The sequence below is a fragment of the Apus apus genome, chromosome Z, assembly GCF_020740795.1.
Source record: "Apus apus isolate bApuApu2 chromosome Z, bApuApu2.pri.cur, whole genome shotgun sequence".
In the NCBI taxonomy this organism is placed as follows: Eukaryota; Metazoa; Chordata; class Aves; order Apodiformes; family Apodidae; genus Apus; species Apus apus.
The window spans coordinates 53,054,423-53,073,410 of NC_067312.1; the positions used below are offsets into that span (position 1 = coordinate 53,054,423).

Here is an 18,988-nt window from a genome sequence, read left to right on the forward strand (position 1 = left end):
ATCTTTGAGAAATCTCATCTTACCATCTCTCAAACAGTGATACATCAAAAAGAAAGTTAAAAGTGATTTCAGGAACTTCCAAAACCAGGAATCAAAGCTTAAAATTAAAAAAAAAAAAGAAGCCCCAAACCATCTCTGAATAAACATTCCCAAGTAAGCTTTCAGCTTAAGAGCATGGAAATGTTCAGACAACTGGATTAAACCACTGAACAAACGCATCTGACCTTATAGCTTTGAGCAGTTGGACTATATGATTGCTGGATGTCTTCTCTAACCTGAATTATCCCGCGAACCTATGGACTTAGTACACTATAACACTACCTTTGCCTACCTATGCAAGCTGAATTTCTTACTGTTTCAACTGTGCTCAGGCTGCTCATTAACTCCTTTAAGCAACTATTAGTCATAATCACATCGACATGAACTCCGTGAAGTTAGCATGAGCTCAACATCCAAAATTGCTTGCTTTAAAAAGAAAACGGGCAGAATAAGGTTGAGGTTATTCAAGTCACAGACACCAGCTTGAAGTAATAGTAGAAGGGGACAATAAGTTCAGTTTTCCAAAGCACCATCTGGACTGATGTCTTCTTGCATAGAATTTTAAAAATCAAATCAAAGCAAAAATTTATCTCAAAATTGAGGCTTTTTTGTTACAAAGACTTTATAAACTCACTAGACTCTGCAGGAGTTAGTACGAAAAGAAAACCTCTACAATAAACTTTGACTACTTGAATTTGCCTTATTTTCTAATGTGACCAATCAGTCACTGTGTACAAGATGTATACCCAAGGGCTTCTGAATTTTCACAGGATTGCAGCCACATTAATATGCAGAAGTATCAAAGAATGTTATAATCCTATATAAAAGCAGGCAACCTCAGAAGACAGATGAGAACATAAACATTTACAACATCATTTTCAAAATCCAGTAACCCTAGACAACAGAAATATTGTCCCTTACTTTAGTTTTTAGAAAGCCAAATCCAAGTAGGGCAAATCTGTGTGAAACTGAGGTTCATTAGTTTTTCTACACATTTATCTGCTTACATAGTAACCTAATCCAGCAAGGAATCTCACCTAAACTGTAAGAACTGAATAAAACCTTAAGACTATCAGTCCACTGACTGAAAAGTGACATTGATAAAATTTAAGTTTTCTCACTCTTTATCAAGCCAACAGATGAATACTAGAGCCAAATCATGATCCCTCTGTCTCAAAACCACATTTCTGGAATAGAAAAATTTACTCAAATTCATTGGTTCCATAATCACAAAACACTTCTTACTCACATGTGCTACTGTTTTTTGTTTGTTTGGGGGTTTTTTAAGTAAAAAAAAAAACAAACCCCAAACAAGCCAAAACCAACAGAACACATCAATTTGAGCTTCATCTGTTTTTACAGGAATACAAAATAAATTTTAAATCAATACATAAATTTGAAAAGGCCCCTCAGCATGTTGCCTAAATTTACAGGATAGTATAGATTGGAAGTAACCTCCAGACTGCTCTAATCCAATATTGCAGTTGAAGTATGCTCACTTAAATTGAGCTGCTGTGGGTCTATTCCATCTGCATTCAAGAAAACCTTGGAAAAACTACGCAAAAAGTACTCCTACTGTCTCATAGTAATGTTCTGTGTTGCATCTCCAGTGAAATGCCTGTCGTCTTGCAAATGTGCAACTCCAAGAACAGTAAAGCACCATCTTCTTGATTTTTGGTCACAGGTGTGTTGAAAATAGCAATAATATATTGCTTTATTCTTAGAATAACTTCATTTAGGACCTTTGTAAACACAGCATAAAAGCCAGCAATATCAGAATCTCAGTCAATAGCTGAAGAGCCACTTTTAACCCAAGTTTTTAGTAGTTTACACTAGTAGTTTACATTTTTGAGTCTGAACAAAACAAATCAGCACTGTACTGCTTTAGAGAAATAGGAAGCCTTCTAAAGTTTGAGACACCTGAATCATGCCTAAAAAATAATCAAGAGGTCCTGCCTAAAAAAATACAAAACAGCGAGAGCCCTGAAAATAACTGGGTTAGACCAATCTTTCTCTTGAAAAGACAAACAAAACCTATATTCCTAGAGTCTGCCACTTATGAATCCTGAAATGAATAGGAGATGTAACATAGGAGCTATCTAATTCAATTTCAAAGAGATTGCTTTCCTAATAGCTGTAAAGCAATGAATTATTCAGAAACAACATACCAACAATGGAGAGAGAAGAGAGTTTCCTTAAGCACTGGAACATGATGAAACCCCAAACACACAGAACCTTCCAAACACCCAACTAATATGCAAAAATGATCACTTGCACAAAGATTAGTATTTTTTCATCTGGGTTCCAACTGACATGATACTTCACTATTAGCATGGTGTCAGCCTCACACTGATTCTAAGTCCTACATCATGCCAGCAGGAAGTGAGTGATTGAGACAATGGCAAAGGCATCTAGACTCTATTCCCGACTGAAAAAACAAGCAAATATCAGACAGTCAAGTGGTTTTGTTTGTGCTATACCTAATTCATTAAGGCAATGTTCGATTAAGATGATCAAACAAAAAGGTAAGCAGGGTATCACAGATCTATTAAAACTGTGTCACCAATAAGGCAAGCCTGAATGTCTCTGTACAAGCTTTCACCTTTCAGAGAGATTTCAGCACTATTGTTCATGCAAGCTAACAGTGAAGATCAGCAAAGGACTCCTTAGAAGTATGGCCTTATCATTTATATATATACTAGTCAGGAATATTTTAGCCTACATGAGGCATACCTCTTAAGACAGCATTTCTTTTCAGAGTCTGCCATCCAGAGACCTGAAAAGACAGAAAAACAGTCTGAAAGTTAACATCCAAAATTCTCAAAATCCAGCTGCCAAAAAGAAATACTTAGCTCACCAAATTCACCTAGAAGTGTCTAACTATCTATATTATTTAAGACAACAGCAGGGCAGAGGCACCTCTGAGTAAGGAAAAAAAAAAAAAAAGACTGCCAGAATTAGATCCTCAGAAAAAGAAAAAAAAGGGAAAAAACCAAACAAAAATATGTTATTTTGTTTCTTATGAAAGGACATACAAAGGCAAGAAAAATTACTCAAAAGCCAAGTAGTCCTGTCACCATGTGACAGCAAAACAGAAGCGAATTTATTATCTTCAAAAATGGCAGATAAAATAACCAAATAAATAAGCAGAACTCTTAAACCGTAACCTACGTACTAGATAGCGATTGGTTTGTAAGAAAAGAAAATACTTTTATTGAAGATCTACAGCCAGATTATCATTATTCTCAGTTTTCTAACTTTATTTGCAATTAATCTTCTCTTTGTATCTTAAGTTTCCAAATATACTTTCAAGGAAGTAATCTGCATTTCCAGAATCTCTAGGTATTTCCCAAAAATAAATTTTATTTAAAAAAAAAAGACCTTGCATCACCTTTAATCTCACATTAGTAGATTAGCTTGACAAAAGAATGCAACTTTTCTTACTAAGTTGATTGACACTGGAAATACTCAGATGTTACAGGGACAGGTAGAATGCTATTTCTACTGTCTTCCTGCTTCAAAAAATCAAAAGCATAGCCTGAAGTTACTGAATTTACTCTTATATTGCTAAGAGAATTTTAAATACAATGATACGAGATATTAATGACAGCACTAGGTGAGAATTTCAGTACTATGCAAATAAAATTACCTTAGCAATTACATTGTGAACTGCATTCAGATAAAAAAAATTACTATTAACTGAAAGTGATGTAGAATTCCATGAGGTGCTCTTCTGTTGGAACCCACAAAAAAAGTCCCGATCAAAGATAGCACGTTCTTCATATGGACAGGAGAAGAAATTCCTGAAGGCAGTTGCCACACACACACACACCAAAAAAACCAAACCAAACCAAAAAATCTCTTTCTGCTGCAAAATGTGGAGAACAGAGCAGTCAATAAGACTGCATCTGAAGAAACAGAGACAGAGGCTTATCACCATGCCAAGAGTAGATCACAGAAATGTTTCAAGTAACAGCCTTTCAAAAGGAACTGTTAAGCATCTTCCCTCACTGCTACTGGAAGAGGACAAGGTAACACTTTGCTTCAGCTGGCAGAAAAAAAGAGGCACACAACTTGGAAGGAAAAAGTCAACAATTTGCTCCTAAATCACCATCATATTCTTCATGTTCTGATTACAGGAAGATAGTGATACACTACAAAAGCTAAAGACAGTGAAATTCTCTTAGATTTTATAACTAGACAGTTGTTGGAGACCAGGCAAGTGATCGCTCTACTGATCCTGCACACCAAGAAGTCAGATGCAAGTACTAATATTCCAAAACAGATTTTCTTCAAAGGACTGTTCAACAGATTACCAAACTAGTTCTAATTTGTCCCACCTGCCTTTGTAAAGCAAAACAGGAAGTTACACATACCCGGTACAAACGCAGAACTGAAGTGAATGCCTGAAGGATTTACAAACTATTACAAACTTGCTACACTTTAAAAGAATAAGCACATATATTTTCTTTTTGCCAAAATATATTGCAATAAGGTTACCAAAATATAGCGCAATAATGTTACTTCATTAAAAAGCAAAGGTATAGAGCTCACAGAGGAAAGGGCCTGAGAAAAAAAGCTGTATGTGGCAGGTGCTAGTAATTTTGTTGAATATCTACTAAAGGTATTACTTACTGAAGGTATGTTGAGTAAGTACTGAAGGATACTAAGGTCATACAGCACTAAAAGCTGAATGACAACAGTAACAGAAGCAGCAAGTGTACCTAAATTAACATAGACAGTGTCATTAAAGTGAGAATCAGAGTTCTAACAACAAAACCATGAAACTTTGCTCAGACCCAAAACAGTGTGGGAAAGAAAATTCTCAAATCTGATGTTTACAATTGCCTGGCTTATGCTCACACATTGCTATTGCAATTAGTAGCTGTGTGCAGATTAAACACAGTAAACAAACCTTGGTCTACAACAAGCTGAATTAAACTGTAGCAAAAAAGGCAGTCCTTGTTATGGTGGTCAGTTTAACTATTCTCAAAGATGTCCAACAGATATTGATAAATTATTTTTAAATATTAATTTAAGTGTTAATAATAAACACTTAACTACTATTACATATTGTCAATTTTAACATCTGTTTCCATATAATTCCACTACCTACATCACCAGAACAGGCCTGCAAACACCTCACTCCATAAAGACAAGATGCAAAAAAGAATCCTGACATTGTGAACATAACTATGTAACTAGAGAACTAATGCCTAGTTAAAAGAGAAGTCTAATTCACACTTTCAGAACTATGCAACTGAAAGTAGTAATGTTGCCTGGACATGAGGTCAGAGATTACAAGGAAATACAAGCATAGAATTTGCACCACTTCAACAAGCTGGATTAAAACATAAAAATAGCATTAAAACTGTAACCAATTGCAATAGAAATATGTAAGTTGTTAATGGTTGAAGAGATACACCTCTATTCCATAAAGCTTTTTATTTAGCATTAACTTATTAAATACTGTCATACTGACCTGTAATAGAACAAAAGTTACGGCTAAGTGAAATTCATTTTAGAAACCCATCAGCTTAATATAAAGTACCTTACATTTCTACAAATCTTTCCATCACAGGGCAAGATATTTATGCATCAGAAATAAATTTCAGGAGAAGTGGAAAGTAGTCATAATTATACCTTCATTGCTAACAAAGGCAATACAGCCTATACAGTACAGAATGATGAGGATATTACCTCAGGTGAGCAACCTACGATGCAGGACATCCTTTTTAAGAGACCAAAAAGGAGACAAAAGATTTGTGGTTGCTTTGGCTTCAATTATCAAAGTTGTTTATTTAACTGATGTCAGGTTTGCATTGTTGAATTTTTACTTCTAAACTTAACGTATGAGCCCATAGAAAAAAATAACAGTAACTTCAAACATACTAGCAGTGAGAGGGTTGTGCTGGGCTTAGCAAAATGCAGTAACAGAAGACATTTTTTCTTCCAAACTGAGTTTTAAAATATCATAAACTTAAAAACCCATAATCTTTATGTTGTGTTTGCAAAGTACTATTTCATAAAAGAAACTACTAGAAACAAAACCTTCTGTTGAGCAGAAAAAAACATGAAGATTTAAATTTGCTTTAGCAAGCCAAGTGTTGATTAACAGCTCATGTGCAGCCTTTTATGACTTCCTTCATCCACATAATTATAGATTAAGGTAGCAAATGTATCTGTTAATCTTTTTTGTTTCATGCCAGCAATTTCTCAAACCTCAGTGGAATGCCTCACAAGTCTTTTTTCCCCATTTCTGAGACCATACTGGCATCACCAGATGGCATCAGTGCCCTAGCTTCAATAAAGCAAGTATACATCCTAGTAATTCAGAAAAAGGTGGACCCCCCTTTCCAACAGAAAAACAAATAACAAGCCTTTACACATGTGTTGTCTGTTTTCTTAAAGATCTGAGTATAAACACATCATGCAGTTAATCCGAAGCAGTACATAGTATTTTGATACTACTGTGAAACCAGAACTACCCCCAGAATAGAAAGCTCCGTAGTTTTTGATGCATTTGTTCAGGGGCTTTTGCTGCTATTTTAAGTTTACCCTCTATTGAAAAAAGAAATAAGATATGGCCTTCAAGCATAATACACTACTGCTTTCACAGTTACATTGCTAAAACACTACTAAAAACTGATACACAACTGATCCTAAAGAAGAATTTAAAATAATCTAACATTTATTACAGAAACTAGTGCCATACTCTACAAGGAAACATAGCTGCCTTTCAGCCATCTTCAAGTACTACTTCTTTTATTATGAAAAGATTTAGGACTGATGATCAACTTCATCAACAGTAAACACTGGAGATGAAAGGCAGAGCACCAAAGGAGACTTAAGGGAAAATCAGGCTGCAACTGGCAGCCCAAAAGAGGTGAGGGTGCAGCAGCTCCAAGCCCCCAGATACAACCTGTGGTGAGGCTTAGTACTTATTTCCAGTAGGCACACACACAGAGCACACATATACAACACATACACCACAGCCAGTGACAACAGATCCAACATAGACACACAAACATGAACATGAACACAAACAGTACCAACAGCATCAACCCACTCCCCTAGCTGGCTGAGCAGAATGGACGTCCACTTGTGAGAATGTATATATATGCAAGGTGGATCCCTGCAGCAGCTGGACTCAGATGCCCCAGCCAGCCCCAGTAGCTGTCCCCTGGATCCTAGCCTCCACAACTGCTGTCACCTGGACATACCTTCCTTGGAGGGCACTGCCCAACTCCAGTTGCTGGTTCAGACTGTCCGGGGTCACTGGGGTCATACACATACCTGTCCACTATCACCTACCAGGCTAGCACGGCTTGCTCTTCACTAATGCCACCTTGCTTCCTGTAATTGTTGGCATTATGGACACATGGACTTCTGAACCCTGGTCCCACCTGTGGCTCACTCCACTCTCTCCAGCTGCTGGCACTCAGGCACATGGTCCCACCAGTCTGCAGACACACTCCATTTGCAGTGCCCAGACCCTCACTTGCTCCAGTTTCTGGCACCATAGACACATAGTGCTCAGCGACCTGGATGACGACAAGATGAGTGGTGGTGTTGAAACACTTTAGAGAAGGGATGTCACGCAGAGGGACCTTGACAGATTTGAGGAGTGGGGCAGTGTGAACCTCCAGAAGTTAAAACAGCCAAATGCAAGGTCCTGCACATGGGTCTGGCCCATCTCCAGTTTCAATAGAGTCTGCGAGATGAATGGGTTGAGAGCACCCTGTAGAGAAGGATTTGGTGACACTGGTGGCCAAAAAAAGTGGTCACAAGCTGGCAGTGGGCACTTGCAGATGGGATATAACTGGCTACGTAAAAAGAAGGGTGGCCAGCAGATCAAGGAACATGATACTCCCCTGTTACTACTCTCTCACAATATCCCACCAGGAGTACTGCATATATTCACAGAGTACAGCCTTGCAGACCCAAACACAAGAAAAACATTGCTGGTCCAGAGGAAGGAAAAAAAAATACTAGAGGAATGGTACACCTTTCCTAAGAAGAAAGGCTGAGCAAGCTGGGGTTGTTTAGCCTGGAGAAGAGACTTCTCTGGGGTGATCTTATTGAGATGTTTCAATACTGCAAAAGGGCTTATGAGAAACATGAGATTTGCTACCAGGGCCTGTAATGACAGAAGGGGTAATGGTTCTTAACAGAAAACAGGGCAGCTTTACATTGGATGCAACAAAGAAGGTTTTTATGACAAGGGTGGTGAGACACTGGAGCAGGTTAGATTGCCCAGAGAAGTTGTGGATGCCCCGTCACGGAAGTGTTCAGGGTCAGGGGCTTTGAGCAAGCAGATCTTACTGAAAGTTTCCCTGCCCATGGCAAGGGGGTTGGACTAGATCACCTTTGAAGGTCCCATCCAACACAAGCCACTCTATGGTATGATGATATCATTACCCATCTCATATAAACTATAACAGTACCTAGAAAGGTTGGAGGTCCCTTCCAACCTGTCATTCTATGACTCTGTGATTTTAAGCAAAGTATATATAAGCTGGTCTTGCAGCCTTGCAAAAGGAAATACTTCAAAAGAAGGTGTAGAACACAGTATGGACCCTCATCAAGAACAGTTCTTCTACCAGTCTATTATTTCGCAGCTGGCCAATGAGCAAGTATTATTTTCTCTCCACCAGACCTACCAAAATAGGGCGTTTCCATTATATGCTCAGAAACAGTTACCTCTCTTTTGTCTGTCATAGCAATGCTTGTGCATCATATGAGTGCCCAACCAGAATAAACTGCTAGCAATTAGACACATATTTTAGCCACAGTTCAGAAGATATAAGAAACACACATGTATGATCAAGTAGTGTAAATGTTACTTTCAAATGCTCAGGTCTATGACAGTGCATAGGAACCCTCAAGGAAATCCACCAGAAAATCTGCTAAATGAACATGCTGTGAAGTCCCCATAATATTTACTGTTTATTCCAATTAAAAAACACAACAGTCATCAAGCCTGGAAGTCATCATACGATTTATTTATTTATTTTAATCCAGTTAAAGCTAGACCAAAGACTATTTGGTCTAGAATACCAAATCTACTTAAGCACAGGGTGAACCTTCAAAGACTAACTCAGTCATGATACCATCTGCTCTGCGTGCATGAAACTGGAAACATATAGGAAAAATATAGCCTCTCAAAGTTCATTTTATCTTAAAATAGGGTATCTAAAATAAAGTGCCTTGTTTTACTATCACATCTAAAATATTAGCTGCCTTTACCACTAGAAAAATAGGTTGAAGCATGTAACTATTCCTATTACGCACCACAGAATGTACCTAATTATTCAGATAATACCCCAATGTTTATTTTAAGGACTCGCCTGCCTGCCAGAACTAAGTGTAGGTTAACAGCCTGACTCTTACAATAAACATAACATTATCCACTATTTGAGTTTCTAGCCGATTACAGCTCCTTTATCACTGCTATTTGAGAACGCAGATTTAAGTTAATTTCACTAAAGACAAAAACTAGGATATTACAAGATGTATATAAAAGTTGTATTATCAGAATGTACTTACCTTTCATGAAGGTATTAGAAAATCACCATGCCTTCCAAGGGGAAGCAAATGCCAGTCCCTATTTCATTTTTACAAATTCTAATACTTTGGGGGTTTCTGGAGGGAGGAGGAGGAGAGGAGGGTGGGAGTGCCGTGACATTTCACTGTTCCTTGATGCATACAAAGCTTTCTTTAGAAGGTGTAGCTTTATAAGATGCAGGGAAGTTACTCATTTATTCCCAGCATCTTGAAATATCAGAGGTTTGTGTCAGAGGTACTGCCTCATGGCATTAAGAACACTTTGCCTACAAAAGACACCCACAAAGCCAGAGTCACACAACTAGAAGAAAGGGAAGGTGAAAAGAAAGTAAATGGAACAGTACCTGGTCTAGACTGCTATCACACTTGTCTCTGAAATATTCCCCAAGTCTGTTTTAAGCATTGTTTTGAAAAAACAGCAAAAAAGAACAACAAAAACCCCTCACCTTATTGTTTGCAGACAAGTAAAAGTCCCTTCAATACAGACATCTACAAAGTTTTAATTAGTACAAAAGTATTACTATCCCCACGAGAATACTGAGGAAAATAAAACTAGACACAAAGCTCATAATCCCAGTTTTAAACTACGTGAGTTCATAACTGAAACAGTTGCTTTTGTTTTGGTTGTTTTTTTCTCTCCCTCCCTGCAATCACCAGGCAACCAAAACAAACTCTACCTGAATATTTCTGTAGAAAAATTCCTTGTACATAGTAAGTATAATTCTATCTTTGATATTACTCCTCAAGGGACTGCATCAGTGATGGGTTTTCATAGCCAGTTTTTTAAGTCAGAAATGCTTAGTATTTGCTAGTCATTTTATATTTCTCTTAAGTTTTTAACAACTTATTCATCTCAAAATTCAAAGAGTAGGAGGTGACTAGACAAGTAAAGAGTATGAATGATGTAATCTTTAGCCAACTTATTTGAAATTAAGTCTGTCATGTCAGAGAATTCAGATAATGACTAATGGTAACATCAGTCATCAGGTAACAGAAAACAAAGAAGAGACTCTAGCATCACACCACTGTCACAAAAACATCCCCTGAAAATGACAACGCAATACTCACTTCTTTGATCTACGCTCAAGAGTAGTTTGGTCTTTTTTGAGGAGACTGGACTAACAGGTTAAAGAGAAACTACTTAGGGTGTAGCCACACCATTAATAATAGTTGCAGTAGGGGTGGCTGAAGAAATGTCCACTCCAAAGCAAAACATACTCACTTTTACACAGGTCTTTCTTTTCAATGCAAAGTAAAACACACCACTGTTAATAATTGATGTTTAAAAAGTGACACAAATGTTTGAGATAAAGTAGATGTAATAATCAGGACACAGTAGTATTAAATATGCCTATTTAATCTTTATTCAGACCACACACTATGGTACAAGGAGTGACTGATCTATACTTTTCCATTAAACACCTTTTTCTACTTACACTAAATGGTCCTGCAGTAAGTTGTCAAAACCACAAAGATGAAGGTTCAAAATTTCTGTCTTGCATGTTATTAGTAGAGGACATAAGGAAAAAAAGCACTTCAGTAAGGCAGGAGAAACAGCAATGCAACTGAAGAACTGAGTGACTCAAAACTGGGTTCTAGGCCCCTTCACACAAATTTCAGTAACCTATTTTCCATAATTTCATTGTCTGAGAGGAATGAGGGACATCAAACAACTATCTCCTCCTAACTGTTAAAGGTATTAACTCTTAGTACTTATATTTTGTGATTTTTCTATCAACATGTCAAATACATTTATCTAAAAAAACAACCATACACAGCCATTCAGTCTCAGTTCAGCAGCTGAGTGTAAAAACCTCCAGTAACTTTGACACATGTTTAATACCAGGGCTGGATACTAAGATGTTTTAAGATAAGGTTTTATTTAAACGTTGCTTAGATTTGGAGTCTGTATTACATGCATTAGAGTCCTGAACAGTCATATAACTACTACATGCTTGCTATATTTTAGCTAAAAATAGTCATACAACTGATTTCCCAAAATGTCTGCAGCCAGAGAGATACACAACTAATGCAAATTATGGAAGTCAGCTCTTGTCTTTAACTTTTCACCTGACAACAGATGCTTACGAAGCACTACATTAAGGAAGACACTTTAAAAATCCAAGTAAATAGTTAGCTGTTATTCCTTTAACAAAATCCACTAAATACGATAAATACCAGTTGGTCACTAAAAATGAAGGACTGGAAAGTTGCAACTCACAGTGCTTTATTGTACTTCAGAAACTCATTTACACCTTTGTCTACTAGTCAACATAACAGAACACTGTAAGGAAGATAGACACCATCCCTGCATTGAGACTTGTATTTTATTTTCAGTAAATGTTGAGTTTTATCAAATTTATAGTAAAAATGAATTCATAGTCACGATGACTTAGTAATATAAAATCCCTCATATCCAAACATGTGAAAGCACAAGTTTCAAACATTATCAATATTTTACTGCATCCATAAACAGACACGTATTAACCCAGAACGTGCCATGGGCCAATTTCAATAGACACAATCTGCTCTTATTGCAATACTGTAAGCCACTGGTGAAACATCATCCAACATTTTGTTCAATTCTAGTTGAACACATTAAGGAAAAATGGTATGAAACTGGACCAAGTACCAAGAAGGATTATCACAATTAGGAGAACACAGACTTTGAATGATAAAACCTCTGTCTTTCCTGTATTCACCTATCTCATCCTCTTTTGAGAAGGCAGTATTACTGATACTTAGAAGACACGGAAAAAGCAGTTACTTGATGGAAAGATACATGATGGAAAGAAAAGGCATGCATAAACTATCTAAGAGTTAAGTGTTGAAGAACTTTAGAAAAACATCCCCAAATACCTGTAATATTCACACACTTCAATTAATGCAGGTAACCAGGAACCTTGCTTACTTACCTAGAGTCAGTGGAACACAGCAGAAATGTTAGCAAAGTTAACTAAATGGTCCTGACAGTATTTCGGGCTTTTACTGTCTTTAAAATGGAGCCCCTCATACAACATGGTCACATAGCAATCTCAGGAAGATAACAATACATATGTCTTTCCTTCTCAGCCTGTGAAATGCAGATCAACAAACACAAACTACGTCATACCTTCAACTCTTTGATCTGCAGTGCATCCATTATTAAAAGCCTCTTGTGAAGACTACCTGTAACTTCTCTAAATGTTGTAAAAGTCCACTACAGAGTTATTACAGGAGTATATATATCAGGAAAGAAAATGGAAGTGTATTTAAAATATACAAATGGGAATTCAAAAGAACACAGAAACTAAGCACCCTGCTTTTGTAATGGTGGAGACAGATTTTGGTATCAAAACACTTCAACTCTAGAGGCAAAAGCAAACACAGCGCAAATAAATGCAAGACTAAGGTTTTCCTGACTTCAAGAAATGATGACTGAAAATTGCCTCATATTAATATTCATAAAGCATCCATGCTAAATTTGAGCTGACATTTTAAAAGGTTCTGTTTAGTAAGAGGAGGAATGACAGTACAAAGTAAGTGAAAGGCAGATTTTTAAAGCAAGGAAAATGTATATACATACTAAGTGCAACCTGGCCTACTTACTTAATTGCTTCCCACCTACAATCACAACTGTCAGCCCCAGTGTGTTATTCACAATGTCCTTCCTCCTCCACTCTTTCCACTGCCTTAACTCTTCTTACAGAGTTAGGCATAGATAAATATGTATTACATCCACCCAAGATACATTGGCAAGTGTAATTATGGAAGAGACCACATTCTCATAATTCAGCAATAGGAGGCTTTTCAAGTGGCAACAGATGGCAGGCAACTCTTATCAGAAATAAAACATGATCAGGAACATAAAAGAATACATTATATGAGAATTTTTTATGGATACTTTCAGTTTTCTTTCAATCCGAGTATTAACTTGAAAAGCTGCCTTAAGTGCAATTACAGTGATCTACCTTGAGTTTATAGATTTCAACAAAGATTTCATTGTTACTGATGTGTTAGCTTAATGTCAATGCTCAGAAGTCATTGGAACTAATCCAAAAGACTGCTTCTATATTACAAAAGCAAAAGCGGTTGGAGGATAAAATAGAAAAATCCTAAAGGAACTTTAATTACAAAAATCATGCATCCATGTGACTAACCAAAAATGTACAAAACCCCAAGATTAATCCAATTCTCAGAGTACTTTTAAGAGTGGTTAAAAATAGTTTTCTATTCTCTTCTTTAAGTGTATTAAGATAGTGGGGGGAAGGGATGTATATTTGTTTATAAGGTGGTTTGGTGATTTTTGTTTTTCCTATCAAATAAAGTAGTAATCTCAAAATCAGTATGCTACAGTAAGGGTTCCTAAATTGTATTGGTTACATGCATATTAATATTACAAAGCTAGCCTGTAAACCTTAGAAAGAAAATAACATTTATTCAACTTTGCTGTATTTCTGGAATGGACATTTAAAATGGCAGTGAACACACTACCACAAAAATTCAGGGACATTTAGTATTACAAATTTCTATCATTTAAGACAGGACAGAGTTAATCAACTTTTCCTAAATCAGTCAGCAAGAGGCACCAAGTTTCACAGGTAAACCACCTGGACAAGAACTACTAACTTTAGCATGAGTAGCAAAGTTCGTAATCTCTGAAGAAAAGCTGAGCAGCAGAGTCTATTAGAGACTTGCAGACTGAGAGCACATTCAGTGGCACTACTGCATCAGCACAAAAATCTGAAGTTTCATTCTACCTGCGGCACCAGCTGCTAAGACAAACAGGATTGTCCGATCTTCAACTTCAGCCTTCACAGCCACGGACTCCTTTCACATCTGAGACAAGTGATGTCGTGGGCAGAGCAGGAGTCAGAAGCAGCAAAGCAGAGGGGAGATAAAAAGGTTTTGGAAACATCAAAATGCTTGTAAAGTTTTGTGTCTTGCACTGGTATTGTTTGCTTGGCTTAAACACGGAAATAAGAAATGCAGTACTTAACCACAAGGTCAGTTATTACAATAATGTAAAGTCCAGTTAGACAGAATTAGGATTAAATTTTATTACCAAGAATTTTATACCCTCTTTTTACACACCACAACAGACTGAGTACAGTATGAGAGAAAAAAAAAAAAAAAGAAAAATTTAAAAAAAGGCATTAAATGGAATAATCATAGGGCAGTAATTGAATTTCATAACTTTTGCAATCATCTGTTAATAGGGCCAGCAGAGTTTTTAAAACTTACTTGACTGTCATGTGCAAACCTCTACAGTTTTGTATTTAAGCTCAGGCAGTACCTTACTCTCCACAGAAACCAGTTTCACACACTTGCTTTCTCTGGTTTTAAGAGTTGCACTAGTATGCAAATAGTGAGTTAAAAACAAGCATTTAAAGTACCTATCAATACTCTGAAATAGTGTTACAGTGATTTAAGCCAATTCTGTTTCATTGTGGTAGAGCTTAGGCAGCTGCAGCATAAGGAAAAGAGCTAAAACAGGAAAATGAGGAAACACGTGATCTCGAAGCAGATGTTTCATTTAATATTAGATAACCTAACCTAAAGAGATCTTCCCATTTGTAATATAATCCAATCAGAAAAGGTGTTTTAATGGTCTCAAAGCTCTAAAATAACACAATTTTTTTTATTATTTTTATGGATATCTTCTAATCAGATGGACTTACTACTGTATTTGTAGCTTATTGCATAACACCTGTACATGCACGACGTTATTTCATGTAGACCAGTAAGGCGTATGATTAAAATAAAGTTAATAAAGCTTTTATTTAGGAAAGCTTTTATAGACTACATCAATAGTAAGTCTTGGAATAAAAAAATTCCATTGTCATTTTAAAGTATAAAATGGGTGTCTCCATTAGCAGAACTTTAGAATTTCATCACTATAATATTCAATGCAGCTCTTAATAGTCTCTTTAAAACAGCATCTTCCACATAGGCAGTGCTGTTTCACGACTTAGGGATGCACTGAGCATGACTCATACTTCTGTGGGTAGTCTTCTGCTGGATTGATAGGAACTGCACAGTGACAACCAAGCTTTGTTTGGCAGCAGCAAGACGTTAGCTTCAGTCCATAGCCTGTGAAAACACATCCTTCAAAACTCTTCAGTAAAGTGCATTCCAATTAAAATATGTCCAGGTCATGGGTTGTTCATGGTAGGGTCTTGACATAGGTCTAAGAGCACACTAACAAATATTGGGATGCAAAATATCTGTGTAACAAAAGTTAAAATTTTCTGAAAGATTCCATGGATAAAACAAACATTCAACAGATCTCATCCTACTACACCAATTTTTCATTTCTGACAAAGAATCACTGGTTTAATTACATATAAATTACTCCTTACATTCTGGTATTTCCTTTGTTTAGTGCTGAGGGTACATGACCATTTCTAATCAACATAGATTACAACAACTGATAAAACCGTGAAGAGGTCTTAAAGTGCCAGAAGTTCTTGAAGTCCTTAAAATTACTATAAAAACCCAGCTCTATCTCAGTAGTGACCTTCATTTCATTAACTAATACCACTACAACCTTCCCTAAGTAAAATCTGTCTCATTACCAGAAGTCAAAGTCACTGCTAGAGGCAGAAGCCTTTAGAAGAAAAGCCTTGTCTTAACCTGAGTACCATCGCAGACTAAGTCTTGTCAAAATCTTAAAACACATTTGTCATACACTGGAAGAATATGTTCCAACAGCCCCCTTGTTGAGAATTTAGAGACATAAACTGTAAGTCATTAAAAAGGCACTTTGCTTCAATTCAGTACACATGGTTCAGAAGGAAACTAAGAGATCTTTGACTGCCAGTAATTAAAAAGTCAGCCAAAACCAGTCTTGAATCTCAAGAAGAAAAGAGTCCTTTAAAAGTAAATTTAAATTGAGATTCTACTATCTAAACTCACATCATTTTTTCAAATGTTTAACACCCATGCACTTCAGAGAAAGTAATTTAGGACTTAGCTGCAGTTGAAACAGGTTGTAATCTTCATTACTATGTCCTGTGCAGAACAGAGGAGCAACTCAAAATATCAAGTGGCATCTAGTTGTCATTTGAAACGATGGTGTACATTTTCACTGCTTGTTCCATGCAAAATAGCAAGGGCTTGAAAAATTCATCATAGAGAAGCAAGAAGCCTTATGGACTCATGCCATCAGCTCCTAAAAACCTTTAAGTTTTGGTGATCTTTCCCTTCTTTCTTACCCTTACATACATGTTTTAGCTTCAATTGTTGAAAAATCCTCACTCTAGGTACAATGAAAACATCTAGTTACAGAGTACGTCACAGGTAATTGTACAACCCCAGAAACCAACCACTTACTAAAAAAGACAAGGAAAAAGTGTAGACTTAGTAATTGTATAGTAATCTGAGTACTAGGATTTTTATACCTTTTATATCTGAAGCAGTTACACATTTCTACCTGTATCTCCCTCATTCTCATGTAAATATTGACTGGTTTTGAAAAAGAGATTATAAAGAATCTTCATACAGGAACCAAAGACAATTCCTTTTGGTATTTAGCAAAATACCTTTTAAAACTTAGGTTTTCAGTCACCTGACTTCACTTACTGGTCCATACACAGTGGCAGCCCAGTAGAACAGTAGCTGTCAAAATGGCTAGAAGCTGTTAGCAGATAAAACATAGGAAGGTGCTACCATTCAACTGAACATACATTTTACCAGCAATCACTTTTCTTATTAACATCCCCACATAGTTGAAACACAGACAACAGCACTTGATGGTTAACAAATCCAAAAAAAACTTTAAGAGTTACAGAATCTGAAAACTTACATATCCACACCATCACTGAAAAAAATTTTGTGATCAAAGCTTTTTACTTCACTAATCTGTCCAGTAATTGCCTTTTGTTCTGGAAGCCCCAGGAGGGCTCTAAGATGTACTCAGCTCACTCTTCTCCTATGAGTCTAACATTCAGCTCTTTCAGATATAAAGCAATGATATAACACAGCTATTTAGTCTCCTTTGAACTCTTGCTGCTGCAGGAGACTCCAGACACAATTCTAGCTTTTTAATTGACTGCAAAAACGAAAACAAACCTGGTAAGTTAGCACTGCTCTGCTTATTTAATATGAAATTATATAGCAGGATTTTAATCAATAGAGCAGAAAACTTTTTTTCTTTACACCAAGAACTGTTTAGTCCTCCGTATCTTCCTGTATTTGATTACCTCAATTCTTACCTTGAAGTCTTGAAACTTCAGTTCTGGAAACAAGAACTGTTACAGTGAAAATATTGAGAAGGGGACACAGGAATGCAACACAAAGTCAACACCATCTAAGCTGGAACTTGCAGGTGTTGAAGTAGAGGAAAAGCACCAGTGGCTTTTGTTACTTCTGAAGACTTCAAAACTTTTGTTAGAAATATGACAGAATGCCCTATTAAAAACTTCCTTTTTCTTAACAAGGAGACATAGAAATCAATTAAATAATATTCCAGCTGTTAATGAGTTGATGTAAAACTACACTTGCTGATCACCACCAGCAAGAAAAATATCCATAACCTCTCAAGTTTACTCCAATAGATTGTAAATTCTTTGTCAATATGCCTGCAAAGGGCTGGACCTAAAAATTTACTATTTATTTCACTTCTGTGGCGTATTTTTAAAGTATCCAAGAAATTTCCCCTTGTTATCCTTAACAACATTTCACTTTGTTCAACATAAAGGTGTGTGCACTGATAGACATGGTGAACTTAAGAGAAACAGTTAGCTTTGAGTCTTCACTACTACAAAACCAACTGATTCTAAAAAGGAAAACTGCACAGGTTGTAAGCATTGTATCAAACTTAGACACCACTGCTAATTTTACAGCCTACAGTATTATGCAAGTACTTTATGTTTAAAGGATACAAAGTACAGTGAGTATAAATAGCAGAAAATTCTGTCTTTGCTATGCAAGGCATAGAACGACTTCAACTAGATGTTAGTGCAAGTAGAACAGAATCTGTTTTCACAATGACCATTTTCTAAGTTTTACAGGAAACACCTGTTACAACTACTCATCAGTGCTTTAAGACTTCAAGTACAATAAGAGAGGAGAGAGGGAGATATTAATATAACCTGCACTGATGCCATTTATTACAAAGTTTGAGCAATACCAAATAGCACTGTAGAGGAAAGACAGTTTTCTTGACAAATCCTCATTAATTTTCGGATTTCTAACACTGTACAGCTCAGTGTAATGTGAAGAACCTGAGAGTGCCAAAACAAGTCATGAAGTCCAGTATACTCGCATCTTGAGGTCAACTAGCTTAATCAAGGACTTGGACAACAGGCTGTGCGAAGCCAGTTCTGGCCTGCTGTGCTTCTCTTCCACAATTCTCAGTCTCCTATGCACAACTACCCCTTTTCTTGAACAAATACACCAG

The 18,988-nt window shown here is 36.6% G+C and overlaps 1 protein-coding gene across 6 annotated transcripts in view; it reads right to left on the reverse strand.

Annotated features, from left to right (window-relative positions):
• Positions 1-18,988, reverse strand: part of PCGF3 (polycomb group ring finger 3) — a 109,893-nt gene that overhangs the window by 79,068 nt on the left and 11,837 nt on the right. For 3 of the 6 annotated variants that reach the window (XR_007891829.1, XM_051642774.1, XM_051642769.1), the window contains exon 1: positions 2,773-2,815. The exons of 1 other annotated variant lie outside the window; for it this stretch is intronic. The gene's annotated coding sequence lies outside the window, so the exon portion shown is untranslated. Of the gene's footprint in view, positions 1-2,772; positions 2,816-14,345; positions 14,425-16,503; positions 16,563-18,988 lie in introns of those variants that run through there. 2 more of the 6 variants (XM_051642772.1, XM_051642773.1) reach the window with 2 other exon arrangements.